The sequence below is a fragment of the Myotis myotis genome, unplaced genomic scaffold, assembly GCF_014108235.1.
Source record: "Myotis myotis isolate mMyoMyo1 unplaced genomic scaffold, mMyoMyo1.p scaffold_m19_p_8, whole genome shotgun sequence".
NCBI lineage: Eukaryota > Metazoa > Chordata > Mammalia > Chiroptera > Vespertilionidae > Myotis > Myotis myotis.
In genome coordinates this window covers 82475138-82496550 of record NW_023416390.1, presented here as the reverse complement: position 1 = coordinate 82496550, position 21413 = coordinate 82475138, and the positions used below count along the sequence as shown (strand labels likewise).

General features: G+C 39.3%; 2 pseudogenes; one reads left to right on the top strand and one right to left on the bottom strand.

Moving 5' to 3' along the window:
* Positions 1 to 12322: 12322 nt before the first annotated feature.
* Positions 12323 to 14619, top strand: LOC118662088 (annotated as a pseudogene).
* Positions 14620 to 17755: 3136 nt separating this feature from the next.
* LOC118662087 lies at positions 17756 to 18527 on the bottom strand (annotated as a pseudogene).
* Positions 18528 to 21413: the final 2886 nt, after the last annotated feature.

Genomic DNA, 21413 nt, shown 5'->3' with positions numbered 1-21413 from the left:
CTCTCTCCCTCCCGCGTTGCATTTCCTCTGTGTGCAGGCACACCAAGCCGTTCCCAGGTTGCTGTTTATTTTCCATGTGCAGTTGCTAAAGCTCCAGGCCTGTGAAAACATGTTGGCACATTCCAATGCTAAAGGCAAAAAGGAACAATGCCAAGAGGGTCTTCTCTGAACAGAACTTTTCCACCTTCAGTTAGGTTTTACTGCCAGAGCTCTGCCACAGGACAGTCTGCAGGCATGGAGAGAGTGGAAGTGGATAGACAATTGGCAGTCCCTATCATAGTCTCAAAAGTTCATGCACATCCAACCCATCAGTATCTCAATATCACTTATCAGTTATATAATCCGATATATAATTTTTAAAAAGGTTTTTACTAATATGTTATTCAAAATAATAGTTACAACAGTGAAAAACTAGAAACAATGTGATTGATCAATAATAGTGGAATGGTTAATTTAATCAAAGTATGTTCACATAATTCATATACTAAAATATGGCTTGCAAATATTTCAGCAAATAAAGCTAACAACTTATAATATTGTGGGAGGGGGGACCTTAAATCTCTACCTATATATATTTACACAGATACACAAAATGACTCATAAAATGTAAATAGTGCTTTTGACTGACTTGCCAGGTTGTATCAATTTTTATTTACTTACTAGAGGCCTGGTGCATGAAGATTGTGCACAGGGGAGGGGGTTCCTCAGCCCGGCCTGCCCTCCCTCACAGTCCAGGCGCCTTCAAGGGATGTCCTTCTGACATGGGGAGCGGGCCTAAGCCGCAGTCTGGCCTCCCTCTGCGGGAGGTGACCAGCCGATCAGGTATACAAATACTTTCTGGAGGCAGCACGGACTCCTTCCTTATTTCTTTCCTCTGTGGTTGGAGAACAGGGGACTAAAAGTTGGAGACAGAACTGTGGCTGGGCCAAGGGCTTTTGTAGGCAGCGGAAAGAGGGAGAGGGCTGGGCAAAGTCTAGACACGTTTCCTTCGATTGTCCTCCCTTCCTTTGGGCCCTTCCCTCCGTTTTCTCCTTCTCGTGGTGGACATTCGGGCCTCAGACCGACCGGAGTCCAGCGACAGTGGTGTTCAGTCCCCTCACTTTTCAGCTAAATGTACAGCCGCCTCGCATTCCAAGTGGGGCTGTTTTCAAGTGACTAAAGCGCTGGGAATCCACAGCTCCCGGCCTCTCCCCTCTCGGTTTCCTCCTTGGGTCGGTTTCAAAATTCACTGAGACACAGAAGCAGCTCTGTGCTGGGGGGGGGATCACACATAGGCAGTTCCCTGTCCCAGGTCAGGGCAGGCAGCACCACGCCCCGGGTCAGGGACACGGGCAGACAGCGCCATGTCCCGGGTCAGGGACACGGGCAGACAGCGCCACGTCCCGGGTCAGGGACACGGGCAGACAGCGCCACGTCCCGGGTCAGGGACACGGGCAGACAGCGCCACGTCCCGGGTCAGGAACACACACAGGCAGCGCCACGTCCCGGGTCAGGGATACGGGCAGGCAGCGCCACGTCCCGGGTCAGGAACACACACAGGCAGCGCCACGTCCCGGGTCAGGGATACGGGCAGGCAGCGCCACGTCCCGGGTCAGGAACACACACAGGCAGCGCCACGTCCCGGGTCAGGAACACACACAGTCAGCGCCACGTCCTGGGTCAGGGATACGGGCAGGCAGCGCCACGTCCCAGGTCAGGAACACACACAGGCAGCGCCACGTCCCGGGTCAGGGATACGGGCAGGCAGCGCCACGTCCCGGGTCAGGGACACGGGCAGACAGCGCCACATCCCTGGCCAGGGATGCAGGCAGGCAGCCTCACCTCAGTGCTGGGTGGGACATTAGCGCTGGGCAGGCCTGGCTGTGCCTCCGCTGGGGGCGGAAGTCCCCGCCCCATCCCTGCCCCCCAGCTCCTGTGTGTGCACAACCTGTTGACTGGTTGTGACTCAGACACCATAAGGAAAAAATTAGCATATTACCTCTTTATTATATAGGATCTTTGCTTATTTATGTTTTCCCAAATATTATACAATTGTATTACAGGGTGGGACAAAAGTAGATTTACCACTTTTATATGTAAAATAATACAATAATTAATTAAAAATGATACGAGAATAAACTTTGTTTCATATACTCACAATTGTGAACCTACTTTTACTCTACCCTGTATTTTGGTGTTAAACATGATAAATATATTTCTAATGAAAAATAGTCAATGTTTATAATAGGTTCACTTCAGTGAAATTCTCAGACTTGTGAGAATGCATATTGGCCACTTTTCATGGAGGTGTATTTGAGAAGATTTATCATTGTCTTTTAAATGTCACGCCTCTCGCCTTCTTGGACAAACTGTTCATTGTTCCATAGTTACACAGTGCCCTCTGGTGACAGGACCAGTTCTGCCCTCTCACAAACAGCCCTGGGGTTAGCCTTGTGATTTCCATATCTTAAACATGTTAGATGTGATTTGCTTTTCAACTTTAAAGTAATTTTACTTAGCACAGCATGAAATGCCTGTATTTTAATTATTTGTGATAGAAAAAATACAATTTGTTGAAAAATCCAGTAAAATTTCACTTTATGAATTACAAAATTTAAATAGGTTTGAAAATGGTAAAAATATATTGCAAACTCATTAGGTGGGAAGATGTATCCAAATACATTAGTTAACTTTTAAATACAAATAATATAAGGAAGTGATAATAAAAAAACAGGTGAATTTTAAATTTTATTTAAATAATGGAAAAATAAAAAAATGAAAACATCCTATATAATAAAACTCTAATATGCAAATCAACCGAACGGGGGAACGACCATTTGCTATGACATGCACTGACCACCAGGGGGCAGACGTTCAACTCAGGAGCTGTTCCCTGTGTCCCTGCCTGTGCCCCTGACCTGAGATGTAATGCTGTCTGCCTGTGTCCCTGACCTGGGACATGGCACTGCCTGTGTGCGTCCCTCCCCCAGCACAGAGCTGCTTTGGTGTCTCGGTGAACTTTGCAACCACCCAAGGAGGAAACCGAGAGGGGAGAGGCTGGGAGCTGTAGATTCCCAGCACTTTAGTCACAGGGGAGTGCCGCACAGTCAGAAGCCAGGCTCACAGCTGGCGAGTACAGCAGCAGTGGCGGGAGCCTCTCCTGCAGATGGTAATAAGGAGCAAGGGGTCCCGGAGTGCCAGAACCCTGGACTGTGAGATGGATGTCTGCCTGCTGGCTTAGGCCCGATTCCTGGGTATCAGGCCTAAGCCAGCAGGCAGACAACCCCCAAGGGGTCCCAGACTTCAAAAGGGTGCACCGAGCCTTTAGTTTATATAAAATAGCTTATGAGAGCTTTCCGAATTACATTTAGAAATATTTTATATATTTTTTGAAAAATATAAATATAAAAGCATTATACTTGAAAGAGAATGTCTTATTCACCAAGAAAAATATATCATGGAGGATAATATGAGACTCAGTAAAGATACTAACAAAGATGGCACATGTTTTAACATTCTTGGGATGCTTTTGAAAAGAAAATGTTCAAAGGACAATTATTGAGATTTTATAAAAAAAAAAAAATGTGATGAGGAAAAAATAAAATGGGTCAAGTCTATTTGCCTAAGAGTCATGGGTATAATGCCTGCCTATCTTTGCTCTCACTGGCAGACTTAACCAGAGTACTTGAATCAAATGTTTAATACAAATTGCCTCCTATGTCTTGCCTCTTACCATCTTTAATTTAAAAAAAAAATAGGGTTCAAGAGTTAATACCTCATAAATGTACTGAAATGTATTAATTATTCAGCAAAGAGATGATGTATCATAGACTTTTGGAAACTTAGACTGCTCTCATTAACTCCCAGGGAACAGTATAACACACAGTTACAAACCATACCTAAGCTAGTTTCTCCTTCCTTTAGATACTCAATTATTGACCACAGGTGTAATAACCTCAGAGCCCTTTATAAGCCAAAAAAAAAAAAAAAGTTTATAACCCAACAAATGAATTTGGGTTCAGTTGTTAATAACAAAGACAATCTAAAGGTTGTGAGTTATAGCAGTAATTTGGGATAAATCCAAGCACAGATCTCTTTACTTCTCTTTCTAAATCTTTGAAATAACCAGAGGAATAAATGAGGCCCCACAATTTGCACATTCACAGATACTGGGTGGATATAAATTGCAAAAATCACAGAAATCAAAAAGTGTATGAATTGGGGGAAATGGCCCCAAAAGCAGTAAAATAGGAGCAGGAAACTACAATACAGTGGGCTAGTGGTGGAGTGGTAAATACTGCAACTGGGGACAATCCAGAAGCCCTAAGGGAACCTGGAGAATGGACTTAGAAAACAAAGCAAACACACACCTCTGCCAGAAGAAGCTGCCCTGTCCTGGGTGGGCGATACTGTGGGCACGTCTAAGTAGAAAAAGGCTAGATAGTGCATGGGTGCTAGCAGTGATGGAGAGGAAAGAGGATAAAAATTAAAAAAAAAAAACACAATCTTAATAACTGTTATAGCTCAAAGAATTGTCCAGTCCACTGTAGAAATAGCAGAGGCAGCCCTTTAAGAGAGAAGCCAGGAAGCTATCCTAAGCTGTCCTCTCTCTCCATGGCCTTCTACTAAGAGCTATTTTCAAACATAATTATGCAATAGAAGTATTGTTCTCAATGACTTTATAACATGAAAGTTTGATTCTACCGCCTTAGTGAAAAATGGTGTAAGTATAAAAGGAAATATGCTATTTCAAGATTTCCTTCCAAGTTTTACTTTTAATAATATAGATATGTTATTTTTGAACCATTTTCTTTATATTGTCTGATATGTCAAAGAAGTAATTATTTTGAATGACATTAACAGTCAAGATTTTCCAATATAGGGCTAGGGTTAGGGTTAGGGTTAGGGTTAGGGACCAATGCTGCCACCTTCCTGAGAGCCTGACCAGCACCTCCCCGTCATGGGAGATCTATTGCCCCTCCTTCCCAACTCAAGGCGGTCCCTCCCTGCTGAGCTTGGGCTCTTGAGGAGGTCCGGGCACAATTAGAAAGTGACAAGGTTGTGTGGCTCTAAGACTGGGGCCATTTTCTCTCACTTGCCTGACTGGTGCAGAACCCTCCCTTTACATGGCCAAATCTTGGTCTGCTTGAACCTGATAAACTCTGCTGAGACTGCACAGTAACAAAGGTGTGCAAACACTTGGCAGATGGCAGATAAACTTAGTATATCCTGGGACTTTTATTAAGTGGCCACAGACCCAACACTGGCACTGAGTTTAAATCTGTTTAAATATGGTGAACACCACTCGTTCCTATCTGGTGACTCACTGATAACCTACCTTATGCAACGCCAGTACCAGCAGAGGCTCTTCCAGTGACTGAGCCTAACAGGCAGACAACAGGCAAAGGCAGGCAGAAGCTAATCTCAGGGTTTCTTCCACCTTTGGCTGACCTGCCTCTGGGCTCAGTGCTGGTAGAAGCTGGGGTTGGTGTGCATCTTGGTCCTTTCTGTGCACATCCAGGCCCAGCTGCAAACTGTGGATTGCTTTGTAACTCTAAATAAGTTGTCCAGATTTAGTCTCAGGCAGTGTCTGTCATTTACCTGAACCAGAGTCCCTCCCAAGAGTGCCCAGAACCAATATACCCAGTTTCCAGATTTAGAAAACATCAGAGCAGGGTCCAGGTAATCTTCCCAAGTAGCATATATGTAAAAGGAAATCTCAGCAGGCACCATATCCTGCTGAGGTAAATGCTGCTTCCTGTGGACAGAACCTGAACAGCAGCTTGTACACTGTGGTGGGGGTTGATCCTTCATAGTCAGTCAGTCTGAGGGATAACTCATACATGAATGGGCCAATAGTGATCAAGACTCAATTACAACAGGAGTGCTCACATAACCTACAAAAGGGATATTCTTGGCACCCAGCTCAGGTGATCAAGGAGATTGCAACATTAGGTCCCATTAAACACCTACTACTTAAGGTCACCCTACCAAGATAGGGAGACACAACAGTTCTAGCTAATACATAGAAACAAACACCAGGAGGCAGCCAAAACAGGAAGACAAAAAAAAAAAAAAAAAAAAAAACCACAAATAAAAGAACAGAAATCTCCAGAAAATGAGCTAAATGAAATGGAGGCAAGAATTTTTCCAGATATGGAGTTAAAAATGTGGTTATAAGTATGCTCAGGGAATTTGATGAGAAATTCAACAGCATGATAAAGGATATAGAAACCATAAAAAAGAACCAGTCAAACATGAAGACTGCAATAGCTGAAATGAAAGATACACAGCAAGGAATAAACAGTAGGTTAGCTGAAGCAGAGGATCAAATCAGCAATTAGGAAGACAAGGTAGCAGAAACCACCCAATAAGAGCAGAAAAAAAAAGAAGTATTAAAAAATGAGAAACTTTAAGGGATAGTTGGGACAATATGAAGCTCAACAAATTATGTGCATAGGGGTACCAGAAAAAGAAGAGAGCAAGAGATCAAAAACTTATTTGAAGGAATAATTACTGAAAAATTCCTTAGCCTGGTGAAAGGAAAATACACACAAATCCAGAAAGCAAAGAGAATCTCAAACAAATAAACCCAAAGAGGCCCATACAAAGGCACATCATAATTAAAATGACAAAGGTGAAAGACAAAAAAGATTTCTGTAAGCAGCAGGAGGAAGACAGTTACCTACAAGATAGCTCCAATCAGATAGTCATCTAATTTCTCAACAGGAACATTTCAGGCCATAAGAGATTGACATGAAATATTTAAAGTTGGTTCCATTGTGTAATGGTTAGCACTCTGGACTCTGAAATATTTAAAGTTATGGAAAGCAAACACCTATAATTAAAACTACTATGGGCTAACATTTAAAATTAAAGGAGAAATAAAGACCTTTCCAGATAAGAAAAAGCTGAGGAGTCCATTTCCACCAAACAAGTATTACAATAAATGTTAAAGGATCTTCTTAAAAAAAGAGGGAGAAGAAGAAGAAGAAGAAGAAGAAGAAGAAGAAGAAGAAGAAGAAGAAGAAGAAGAAGAAGAAGAAGAAGAAGAAGAAGAAGAAGAAAAAGATATTTATAAATAATAAAATAGCAATAAATACATATCAATAATTACTTTAAATGTAAATGGCTGAAATGCTTCCCAATCAAAAGACATAGGGTTCCTAAATGGATAAGAAAACAAGACCCATAATACACTGTCTATAAGAGACCCACCTCAGAATGAAAGATACATACAGACTAAAAATAAAGGGGTGCACAAAGATATTCATGAAATAGAAATGAAAGAATAGCTGAGGTGGATATATCAGAAAAAATAGATTTTAAAACAAAGGACACTACGTAGTGATAAAGAGAGCAATTCAACAAGAGGATATAACCCTTATAACCATTTATACATCCAAAATAAGAGCACCTAAATATATAAAGCAAATCTTGATGGACATAAAGGAAGACACTGACAATAATACAGTCATAGTAGGAATTTAACACTCCATTGACATTAATGGGTAGATCTTCCATACTGAAAATCAACAAGAAAAGAGCAGCATTAAATAACACAATAAAGAAGATGGAGTTAATTGATATTTTCAGAGCATTTCACCCCAAAGCTGCAGAATATACATTCTGTTCAAGTGCACATAAAACATTTTCTAGAATAGACAACATGTTAGGCCAAAAAACAAGTCTCAGTAAATTTCAGAAGATTGAAATCATCTGACCATAATAGTATGAAACTAGAAATTAATCACAGGAAAAAAAACAAAACAAAACAAAAAAACACTGAAAAACACAAAAAGACTAAATAACATATTCCTAAACAAAGAATGAGTTAAGAATGAGATAAAAGAAGAAATCAACAGAATTCTTGAAACAAACAAAAATGTGAATAAAACATTCTAAAATCTATGGATCACAGCACAAGTAGTCCTAAGAGGAAAATTGACAGCATTTCAGGCCTACCTCAAGAAACTAATAAAATCTCTAAAAAATTTTAACTTATAGAAACTAGAAAAATTTCAAACGAAGCCCAATGTGAGTAGCAAAAAGAAAATAAAGATCACAGCAGAAATAAATAAAATAGAGTCTAGCCCTAACTGGTCTGGCTCAGTGGATAGAGCATCAGCCTGCGGACTGAAAGGTCCCAGGTTTGATTCCCATCAAGGGCATGTATCTTGGTTGCGGGCACATCCCCAATAGAGGGTGTGCAGGAGACAGCTGATCGATGTTTCTCTCCCATCAGTGTTTTTAACTCTCTATCCCTCCCCTTCCTCTCTGTAAAAAAATCAATAAAGTATATTTAAAATAAAATAAAAATAAGAGTCTAAAAAATTAATGAAACCAAGATCTGGTTCTTCAAAATTAAACAAGGTTGCTAAAACTTTAACCATACTCATCAAGAAAAGAATAGATATGACCCAAAATAATAATATCAGTAATGAATGAAGATAACTAAAAACTGACACAACAAAAATACAAAGAATTATAAGAAAATATTATGAGCAAACGTATGCCAATAAGTTTCACAGTATGAACAAAGTATGTAAATTCTTACAAACGTACAATCTTCCAAAATTGAATCAGGAATAATCATAAAATATGAATAGACAGTTTAAAACAGCTGAAATTTAAGCAGTAACAACAATAAAAAAAAAAAACCCTCCAGCAAACAAAAGGCATACACCAAATGGCTTCACAGGTGAATTTTATAAAACATTCTACACCTATCCTTCTCAAACTATTCCAAAATTTCAAGAGGAGACAAGACTTCTAAGCTCACTTCATGAGGACAGCATTATCCTAATTCCAAAACTAGATATAGGTACTATAAAGAAAGAAAATTATAGGCCAATATCCCTAATGAACATAGATACAAAAATCCTCAACAAAATATTAGCAAACTGAATCCAGGGATCCACTCAAAAGATCAAATACTATTTTCAAGTGAGTTTTATTCTGTGGATGCAAGGTTGGTACAATATCCACAAATCAATAAATGTGATATACCACATGAACAAAATAAAGAATAAAAATCACATGATCATTATATAGATGCAGAAAAAAGAGATTGATACAATTCAGCACCGTTTAGGATAAAAAATCTCGGCAAAGTAAAAATACCTCAATGTAATAAAGCCATACATGAAAAACAGTCTACATCATACTGAAAGGGCAAAAACTGAAAGCATTTCCCTTAATATTAGGAAAAAGACAGGAATGTCTGCTTTCATCACTCTTATTCAACCCAGTACTTAAAGTCTTAGCCACAGCAATCAGACAAGAAGAAATAAAAGGCATCCAAATTGGAAAGAAAGAAGTAAAACCGTCGTTTATAGATGACAAGACACTGTATACAGAAAACTCTGAAGATTCTACAGAAAGAAAAAAAAACTACTAGGACTGATAAATCAATTCAGTAAATTAGCAGGACACAAAATAAATATCCAGAAATCAATTGCATTTTAACAAATCAATAATGAACTATTTGAAAGAGAATCTAAAAAAAAAAAAATCCATTTATAATAGCATTAAAAATAAAATAACTAAGAATAATTTAGACAAGGACATAAAAGACCTGTACTCAGAAAACTATAAAATACTGAAGAACGAAATTGAGGAAGATACAAACGAATGGGAGTATATACCATGTTCTAAAATAGGAAGAATTAGCATCATTATAATGTCTATACTGCCCAAACAAATCTATAGATTCAGCTGAATTCTCAGCAAGCTATCAATTTGCTCAAAAAATTACAGTAAATATTCCAAAAATGTATATGGAACCACAGTGACTGTGAATAGCCACAGCAATCTTGAGAAAGAAGAACAAAGTTGGAGGTATAACAATACCTGATATAAAACTATACTACAAGACCATAGTAACCAAATCATCATGGTATTGGCATAAAAACAGACATATAGATCAATGGAGCAGAACAGAGAACCCACAAATAAACCCACACCTTTATGATCAATTAATATTTGACAAAGGAGGCAAGAACATACAATGGTGTAAAGACAGTCTATTCAATAAATGATGTTGGGAAAACTGGAGAGATATGTGCAAAACTAGACCACCCCCTCACACTATACACAAGAATCAACTCAATATGGATTAAAGACTTAAATGTAAGATTTGAAACCATAAAAATCCTAGAACTAAACACAAGCAGTAAAATCTTGGTCAGTTCTTGTAGCAATATTTTTTCTGATTTATCACCTTGGGCAAACAAAACAAAAGAGACTATATCAAACTAAAAGTTTTTTCACAGAAAAGAAAATTATCAACAAAATAAAAAGACAACCCACTGAATGGGAGTACATATTCGCCAATGATGCATTTGATAAGGGGTTAATACCCAGACTTTATAAAAAACTCATCATCAAAAACAAACAAACAATCTAAATGAAAGGTGGCAAATGATCTGAATAGATTCTTCTCCAAAGAGGATGTGCATATGAAAAGATGCTCAATGTCACTAATAGTCAGAGAAATGCAAAGTAAAACTACAATGAGATACCAAACACTTGTCAGAATGACTGTCACCAATGAATCAACAGACAAGTGTTAGTGAGGATATGGAGCAAAGGGAACCCACATATGTGTTCTGCTGGTGGGAATGAAGATTGGTGTGGCCACAGTGCAAAACAGTATGCCAGCAGTAGATTAGTGGATAATGAAGCCTTGGTACATTTACACAATGGAATACTACTTGGCCATAAAAAAGAAGAAAATCTTACCTTTTTGGAGAGTATGGATGGACTGGAGAGTTTTATGCTAAGTAAAATTAAGCCAGTCAGAGAAAGACAAATACCATATGATTTAACTTATAAATGTGAAATCTAATGGACAAAATAAATAAACAAAATAGAAACACACTCATGGATACAGAGAGCAGACTGACAGGAGTCAGAAAGGAGGAGGAATGGGGGGACTGGGTGAAAATTGAAGGGATTAAGCAAAAACAAACAAACAAACAAAAACAAAAAAAACACCTCATAGACACAATATGGTGATTACCAGAGGGAAAGATAGAAGTATGTAAAGTGGGGATAAATGGTGATGGAAAGAGACTTGACTTTGGTTGTTGAAAACTCAATGCAATGTACAGATGATGTATTATAGAACTGATTACTTCAAAGCTATATAATTGTGTTAACCAATGTCACCCTAATAAATTCAATAAAAAATTTAAAAAGACAGAAATATAACCACTGACAAGATATTTAATAATATTTAAGAAATCATTGTTCATAGATTTTTAGATATATTGCGAGGTTTGATAGTTGTCATAAGAGTCTTTGTCTTTTAGAATATATTTATGGGTTAAATGAAATTATATATTTGGAATTTGCTTTCAAATAATATAAGGAGGGGAGGGGTTAAAACTGTAGAAGAAACAAATTTGGATGTGTGTTGATAATTGTGGAGGCTTGGTGCAGAGCAGTGTGGAGTTCTTTCTTCTATTCTATTTTCTATATGTTTAAAATATTTCAAAACAGAAATTAAGAGACAATAACAGCTGAGTTAAGAGGACACAACAACCACCATTACAAGGCTTATCAACTTTGAATTATACTATTTAAATTGTAAAAAATTTGAGAATAAAAAAATAGTCAATTGAAACATTACCCCAATGACATTTTTATGAGTCCAAAATGTTAAAAAGATAATAGAAGCCAGAAATTGCCATTTGAGATAGCAATAAAACAGTCCAGCTCTTTGAATACCAGTAACTAAAAGGAGAAGAAAGGGCAAGTATCCTAATTTTGAATTAAGAACTCTAACCAAATAAACCCATGATGAGGGGAAACTCTACTTTACAGAAGAATGACAGCTAATAAATAAGAACAAAAAAAATTATCATTCCACAATCCCCTTTAATGAATATTTTAACTCAAAAAAGGACTCTGAATAAATGTCAAATCCATTGGGCATATGGTAGATGATTAAACTGGAAATTCATATGGTGATACAAAAGTTATACCACATTTTAGCTTCTAGATGTAAGGATGAGAATGTATGGGGACAATTGAGGGCTCAGTCTGTCATCACTCTGATCAAGTAGTATCGTTGGTATAAATGACGGCACAAACCAGGTAATATATGTTTCTTGATGAGATGAAATATAAAGTAAACAACATCACTTAGAATGTATTTTAGAAAACTTACTTAACTTAAATTCTCTAGCCTTTAGGTCTAGCTTTCAGATTTCAGGATCCACAAAAGCTGTTTACCTTACATGTACATTGTTTAACTTACATGACACCATGAGGAAGCTGCACACAAATGCAGAAGGATTGACCTTCTGTAGGACACTAGGCCAGGTCCTGTCAAAAAATGAGCATCATTAAAAGTGACGTACTAAGGAAAAAGGAGCTGAGAGAACACAAATGCCAAATGGAATATGTTTCTGGAATAGATTATCTTTGGAAGAAACCAGCTGTAAAGGACATTTTAGGGACTTTTAAGGAAATTTGATTGCAGAACTGAGTGTAATATAAGGAAAAATATATTGTCATGGAATAACGGAGATCATTAACTGAAGAGAGCATGTTATAAGTCAGCACATAGAGTATAATTTCATTTTGCAAAAAGAAAAAATACATAGTCATATATAAACATAAAAAGTTTGGGAGGATATACCAAGAAAGAAAATGATAGTTTCTTAGGGATGAAAATATGTGTTTTTTGTATTTTCATGATCTGTGTCTTCAAAAATTATTCAAAGAAGAATTTATTTTTGTAATAAAAACATTTGATTAAAGAAAAACTATTAGCATTCCTGTATGAGACACTGGAATATTAAGAGACTTTTTCACTGATGCAAGGTGGTGACTAATTATGGGCTAAGTCGATGATATGCAGAGCTGCATGAAGATGATTTTGAGAAGACTGAAAGGCGGTATTTGGACATGGGTGAAATCACAGTTCACAAATAGCAAAAATTGAAAACAAACAAAAATACATATACAGCTGGCTCCAACTATAGTTTTCTTTATGGACCTTTAACGCACTAAGGATCCCTGGGACATTGTTGCTGACAATTATTCCATCAAGTGCGGGAGGTTTGTTTGTATGCTTTTATCATGTCTTTGAAGACTGAGCTTTAAGGGGGGTAATTCCTGACACCCTCTGAATGGTGACAGGTCATAAAATATTCAGTATCTAGACATCTTACCAGCACCTCTCTATCTCATTAACACTTCATGTTGGTTTTTATGGCTCTGTGCATCTGGACTGCTGTAAGCTAACAGGAAGGAAATATCTGTACGTCCTGATTGCCAAAGCAATAGAGCAGAAATGCTTCCCTTAGTGTCTCCTCTCTGGGCTCTTTCTGAATTATTATATTCCTTTATTTATATTAATTAGTTTTTTAAAAGTTTCTTAACTGTGCATCTGGAATAAGCAAGCTGATAGTAACACATAGTTCATCTGCTCCTCTAAATAAAACACCGCAAAAATTTAACTTAAAGAGGAAGTGGCAGCAGGAGCTGCATCTATCGGGGCCACAAGTGTGCTGAGTTGCTCTGATAGAACTCAGAGAAGAAAAAAAAAATCACAGGGAAAGGTATAAAGACATCACAAGAAAAGAACAGATTTCACAAAAACAGTGATTCAAAGACGTTCCCAAGGAATGTTGTTAAAGGGAGGTGGACCTAAAAATCACATCTAAGAATTTGGAGAACAGTACCCTGTTACCAGGGAAAACAGGTGTGACACAGTTCAGGAACAAGCAGCAAGGGGATAAAATATCAAAGAACAAATTCCAGCAGGCAAATAAAGTCAACAAGAAGAGAAAATCCCAGCCAGGCTTTAAAAGTGATGGATTAGCTCCCATGAAACAGAAATGGGATGATTTCAAAAAGAACTGAAGCAAAGCAGACAACTCAGTGATAAAACCAGAACTATGACACTGTTGCTCAGGCAAAGCAGGTGTGGGGGATCTTAAGAAGAAAAGACTGTGACAAAGAAAAAGTGAAGTTGATGAGCGATTTGCGGAAGTTGATTCAAGGAAAAATGAAACACTGCATTTGCTCGTGTGATCCAGTGTCGTATTAATTATGGCAACAAAGAACAGAGGAAATAGGCTTTTGAAGAACTGGGATGGAAACACACACAGTAAGAAAGATACAGAGGCCCACCACAGAGAGCTCTCAGAACCCACCTCTCCAGCTTCGTTACGCTACCTGCAAGGACATGTACAAGCAGTGGTGTTGGTAAGTCTGCATGTGTGTTGGGGTCGGACTTTCTGGGAACTGCCATTGGAGAAGGTCCACCTGCCCTGAATGTCATCACCAGCGTAGCATCAGGAGAATTGCATCCGGGTAGCAAGGAGGGAGAGCTTCACCTTGCAGAACATCCTACAGGACATCTTCTCCTGTGGTGGTTAATAGAGCAACATAAAAAGTGAAAGAACACAGAAGACAAGATTGTTTTGGGAAAACACTCATAGAGCGTCTGGGTATGAAGGGCCTGAAGTCTGGGACTTTATTCTTTCTAGCCTTCTCCAGAGTCTTACCAGGAAGTTGCAAATAAAGTCAAAGCTGGATTGAACTAATCCCACATTGGGAAAACACACACACAAAAATACCAGCAAAGGAATAGTAATGCTACTTGAAAAACTGTCTGCATAGATGGAAATGATTAACAAGATGGAATAACTTTTTCTCTTCTTATCTGTTTTCCCAGAATTGAAAAGAGGGGCGTGAGAGTCTCCCTTACTGGTAATTTGTGCACTCTGTGTATATGTTTCTTCTTTGTATAGAAATTTATGCATAAAATGCTTTCTAAAGAAAGAGTTTACTTTAGTAAAATTAGTCTGCACATCCATTTGCCTATAGGAAGAAAGTAAGTCATTTCTGAAGCCTGACTTTCCAAACTAATACACGAACCTCCCATAAATAATAAATATATCGTAATGGCCCCATAGGACCTTTATCTTTGAAAATGGGGCCATTTGTCAGTTTTCTACTGTACCAGAAACTTACAGTCTAAACTTCTCTTTTTGGAGAAAAATGCTCTCAAGAGGATTTTTATGGTTTAGTTATGATGCCTGAAAATCAGCAGATAGCGTCTTCCCCAGTAAAGTTCTTGCTCCCAAGTTTGATACCTTGACAATAATGGCAAAGGGTTTTATTTTTATTTAGATAGGTTTTTAGTATAAAAAATCCTAATGATTTTAGGGATACTGAAATATTATATATATATATATATATATATATGAATATAAATATGTCATATTCATATATACATACATTTAAAAAATAGCTATAGCTTTATAATTTAAATTTAAATATATCTTATTTATGTATGCCCTATTGCCTTATTCCAGGATATTATATGAGACACAGCCAAATATTTGTGTATAATAATATTTGTCACAGCATTTTGGTTATAAATTTTAAACCAAAATATTCATTTAGTATTTTATAATATTAAAAATAAGAAAGAAATCAAATATTCAATGATCAAGGAATAGTGAAATACATCTCGGTACCTCTGTGGAAAGACAGTACAGCCATTGGCGAAAATGAGTAGATATTTATCAGTGTATCTCAACAAGCAGCAATTTTTGCCTCCTCCCTCCCACCCCAGAGGACCTTGGTAATGCCTTGGAGACATTATTGGTTGTTGAAGTTTGGGAATGAAGGCCCTGCTGCTGGCACCCAGAGGGTGAAGCCCAGGGATGCTGGGAGACATCTGGCAATGCCCTGGACAGTCCCCAACAACAAGGAATTATTGTACCCAAAATACCAATAGTGAGGATTGGAAAAACTTGATCAATAGCTATACTGACAGAGAAAATGTGCACCTATGTATTTAAATAAAAGCAAAGAGTAAGTCAATATCCTATATAATAAAAGCCTACTATGCAAATCGACCAAACAGTGGAACGACCAGTCGGCAGGGAGCAGGGCCAGTGAGCAGGAGGCACCAGGCCAGCCAAGGCGGATGCCAGTGGGCAGAGGGAAGGGATGGTGATCGGGGGATGGCGGTGATCAGCTGTGGTGGAGGGGCGATTGGGGGCGGGGCTGGCTGCTCACCAGCCAGTGCTGTCCCCCGATTGGCCCGTGGGTCATCTCCTGCAGAGGGAGGGCAGACTGTGGCTTAGGCCTGCTCCCCAAGCTTGCCTAAGCCATCAGTCGGACATCCCCCGAGGGCTCCTGGTCTGTGAGAGGGTGCAGACTGGGCTGAGGGATTCCCTGAGTGCATAGATTTTCATGCACCAGGCCTCTAGTATTGTATAAGTTCTCACATTAGAAATTCTATAATCACGACAAACCTAACATTTTTTTGAAGACAGAATGGAGACATTCTAGACACTCCACCATGTGTCTTATATGTATTATTTTATTAGACCCTCATAAAGTTGTGAGGTTTGTGATGCTTAAAATACTGGACCCTGTGCACCAAGGGCAAGGAGAAATGGATGAAGGAGGCAGAGCACACAGAGTGCTAGGTGGCAGATTTCATAAGCAAGAGAACTTAATATAAGGCTTGTCTCGGTGGACCTAAAATGAGATCTCCACACCCACTTGCCAGAGTGTTAAGAGATTATATAGAGGCCTTAATGGGGCTCAGTCCCTTACACCACCCAGATGGTTTCATTAACACATTGCTCTCTCAGAGCTATGTCCTTGAAATGGCTGCTGGTGTGGGAATAGCAGGCAGCAGGTGTACTCCAAGGACCCAGGAGGGATGAGGAGACTCCAATTCTGGTTGCCTGAGTCCAGCTGGTGGGTCCACAGAGGTCACACCTTCCCGATTACCTTCTCCAACAGTGTGTTTACTAATTAATTTCACAGAAGGAAACTGTTTCAAAACTGGTGTAGGAACACTAATTGACAAACTGCACTTAGATGTAGGCAGGGTACAGAATTTATGCAAATGGTAAAAAAGGGTGATCTCTGAAGGAAGAATTAGAGGAAATATTCATTTTTTTAGGTGTATTAATTTTTATTAGTTTATCAATGAATATATTTTTAACACTATGTGATATCTAACCTAAAAATGTAATTATTTTCTCACTCTGCACTCCTCTCATCTCTATGCTCCCCTTAGAAACAACCATTTTTAACTTGTTGAGCTATTTCTGTTGTATTTACTTCTATATTATTAAATAATATCATAGTTTTATTTATGGTCTTTCTGCTATAGAATATGAGGATTAAATTCCATTTCCTTCTCCACAAATAGTAAAAAGCCATCTCTTGGCCTTCCATTATAGCTATATTGCAGTTTTAACTAAGTCAATTTTATTGTCTTCTCATACAACTAAATTAATATTGCAGATGAAATTTACTTTCTATTAACTTTGTGTTTTGTCTCAAGTTAATAATTAATTAATTATATTGTTGGCTTTACTTCTTTATTGTCACTAATTTATCTCCAGTCTCTCAACCAAAACATTTATCCTAATATCACTAAGTATATCTAGTAAATTATCAGCACATTTTTCCCCCAACATCCAAAATTTATCTATATAAAACCCTAATATGCAAATCAACCAAATGGTGGAACGACTGGTCACTATGATGTGCACTGACTACCAGGGGGCAGATGCTCAATGGAGGAGATGCCCCCAGCCCTCAGGCCCCGACAGCAGCGGCGGTCAGGGGCGGGACTGCGAGTGGACAGTGCCAGGCCAAGGCGGGTGCAAGCAGGGGACCCAATCACCCAGCCGGTCACCTCACAGATTGGCCCTGATCGCTAGCCAGGCCCAGGGACCCTACCGGTGAACAAAGTTCATGCACTGGGCCTCTAGTTTTTTTATATAAGAAGATAGGAGCAGGGGTTAGTTTTGTAGCCACAGCTGGCCAGTTTGCCTCTTTCGCACTTGAACTTCCAGCCCTTGGAAGTTAGGCAGGGTTTGGTGTGGCTGTGAGGGCATCCTGGGGCCATGCTGAAATGCCTTTACACCTTTTGGCTCTTGCGAGGACCAGAAATAGGATAGTGGGTGCCACGGCCGCTGGTGAGGATCTTGCCATCAGCCTTGAGGATGAGGCACCGGGTGCAGCTGCTCACACGAAGTGCACATACTGTACCTTCAGGTTGGGCACCTCCTGGACATGAACCTCACAGGTTATAGTCCCACAACCACAGTGGTTTTGCCCTCCCAGCCAGGAAGCTTCATCTTCCAGATCATCCAGGAAAGTGACAGAGGTGACTGGTTGGTGCCACTCAGGAACAGCCTCTCAGCCCCAGTTGGTAGAATTGGTTTGTCTGGCTGGAAACCTGTACAGCTTGACCAAGGGCCTTGGGTAGATGTCTTGGATCTTGGGCTCCTTGGCAGAAACTTTCGGTCATCGTTGTGGCAGATCTCGGCTCCCATGATGGCACTTCCTGCTCCATCAGGTCGGGAAAGAGAGGCTTTTTTGTTTTCCTTGAAATCTTCTCTCCTTAGGTTCTTTCTTCTCTTCTCCTCCAGTGGGTATGGATTGTTCCGTAGGCCAGATGCAGAGCATTCAGCTCAGCATGTGGGAACGTGGAAATTAAACTGGAACCCGTGGTCTTTCCTCTGGGCAGGATGCAAAGGTGATTTCCCAGGTTCCTGTCCAGGTGGATTAGAAGAATGAAGCCAGGGACAAAAGGTTGTACAGGAAAAGGTGGAAAATTATTGAGAAACAAGCACAGACTCCCATGTGGGAAGGGGGAGAAAGACCTACCAAGTCCCCCTTTCATAAGGTTTATAAAGGCTGCAGTTCTTTGTGTCCTGATATCCCCTCTGATTGGTCACTATAGCAGCTTCAGAGCTCAAGCTCCTCATGGTGTCCCCTTTTTTCTCCCTTTTGTTTTTCTCTTCCCTGTGGCCTTCCTCTTTATTCTGTGAATGTATACCTTTTGGCAGCTCCCAGCTTTGCAGCCCTATGGTTCTCTCCCATGGACCCCCTAATTCCTAAAACTCCCTAAACCTGCCTTTTTTTTACCCCTAAAAACTCCTTTCAATATCCCTCCCCATCAATCTGAAGATTTCCTTCTTCTCTCTCCTTTGACGGCTCCTACCCCTGTTTCCTTTACATCTGACTAATTTTATGGGTTCTAAAGTGAGAGTTTCCAGAAACTCTGTATGCATGGGCAGGTAATGCAGAGTGAAGTAAGATGATCTCATTGAAAGGACAGAACAGGACTGATAGCTGTGTCCTTAACCCCTCTTCCAAGAAAAAGCCGTAGAATGCATTAGTTACTTAGCCTGCTCTTATCTCAGCCAATGGGAATGCAAGGGAAAACAAACTCAAGGCCGAAAGTATGCTGAACACCCCCCTGTCTTTGTGTAACCAGACCCTAACTGCACCCTGCCCTTGCGTCACTAGCCCCTGACCCTCACTCAACCAACCGGAATTGGCCAAATCAGTGGTCAGAGTGTGCCCCCAATCCCCGACCCCAAGCCCTATAAATTCTTTGTTCTCTTAGAACTCGGGGCTCTCTCGCACCCTATCGCTAGGTCGGTAGGGGAGGCAGAGGGACAAAGTCCCAGGCTTGAATAAAAGACTCTATGCTTTTGCATCGGACTTGGTGCTCCCTGGTGATGTCCTTTGGGGAATCTTGAAATCTGGGCATAACACTCATGAGATGTGTTAGTTTTGTTGGGGGAAATTCCAAATATCACTAAATGTAAGTGCTTATCTCTCATCCAATCCCATGTAATCTTGAAACCTACATTTCGGGAAGTAAGAAGAAAAATTAGAATACAGTATTGAGTGTAGGTTTTCACACAAACTCTTTGTTTTCACTGTGGTGCCTCATTCTTCCCTCCATTTTCCTAGTGACCTAGCCTGCAAGGCCTCTTCAACATCTCTGTCTTTGTTTTCTTTCTGGATTTCTGGGGGGGGGGGGGGGACATTGTTTTTATATAAACAAAGTGCATTGTTTCCAGAAAGTAAAACCTTAGGCCTTCTCAAGGGCAGGAAAAAGATTAATTGCCTGGCATAAAGTGGTAGAGTCTTAAGTATGGGGATACATGTATTCCTTAAATGTTCTTCAGACAAACTTCCCTTTTTATTACACGTAAAGGCGATGTTTCCGATTTTTTTTTGTACTTTCTAGTGGTCTGTGACACAAATTAACCTCTCTGCTTTCCCTTCCTTCTTTCAGCCTTTAACATAAAATGTGCTTGATAAATCACAATGGTTTTAGGTTGGGATTACCAATCAAATTCAGAAGACACAATGAAGTTTATCTAGTATTTACTGAGTTTAAAAAAGAGTATAGGACAGGGAGGAGAGGGTGCACAGCAAGAGCTAGCAGATGTCTCATGATTCTCAGGGGCAGATTCCAAATGTCCTAGTCTTTCCCTGTTGGATGCAAATAAGTCATGTGAGATGAGGTTCAGTAAAGCTCTGCTGGAGGTGTGTTTATGCCTCATTAGTCATGTATCACCCTCAGGGGTACTTGACTAGCTCTCATTCCCTGGTGAAACAATATCTCATCAGTTGCACATTGCTTCTCAATTACAGCATATTTATCAATTTCGGGTAACTCATCAATAATAGGTTATTTAACAAGTAATCTTAATGACCAGGTTCAGAATCTTAGTCTGCTACAAAGCAAACTCAACACAATCTTCCTTTATCTTGGAGACAGAATAGCCCTATACTTTCCTTGCTTGATCTGTCCAGGAGGGTTTATCTAAGGGTCAAATCCTTAGGCATCCCTAAAGCTAGAGGAAAGACTACAGATTAGCTATTAATCCTGCCCCAAGCACTTAATTGATTGCAAAAACTGAAGCATAAATTTGCAGCTCCTTATTCACCAATTTTTATCTTCTAAACCTTTTTTGACATTTTTCATCTGCCTTCCATCGTCTCCTCCTAAATTCTCATGTCTTTGCTGACTTAATCCCTCTGCTGTCCTTTTGTTGGAATTCATGGAGGGAGCAGAGAAACATGTGCATGTTTAATCTGTCACATTTAAGTATAATGACTGTACCAATGCTTTGGCTACACACATTTTAAATGTGGAGAAAATAGACTAAAAGAAAAATGCCTTGCAGGCCTATAAGTCAAGTTTATAAGAATTTTTTTTAAAAATTCATGTTCTTTCACCAGTTACCCAATAGTGATTTTTAAAGTAGTTTTAGAAGAAAGACATTGGTTGATGTAAAAAATAGTTATCTAAATTAGAATCACATAGTATATACATTCTGCATATCTACTGATTCCTTAATAAATTGTGCAATTATACAATGAAAAAAATATTAACTGTAGTTAATGTTGAAACATTTCTAAGTAATTATATACAATGATCCAAGTTGTACTCTACTTGTAAGCACCACTAGAGGCATATCAGTTAGATTATTTGTGTTATGTTTGCCTATGGAATAGCTTCTGGTTGTTAATATCTGAACTTTATAGAACTTACTAAGGGAAAAAAAGCATATTTATGCCCCATATTCTCTATATAATGTTTTAATAAAGTGAAGAAGTTGGAA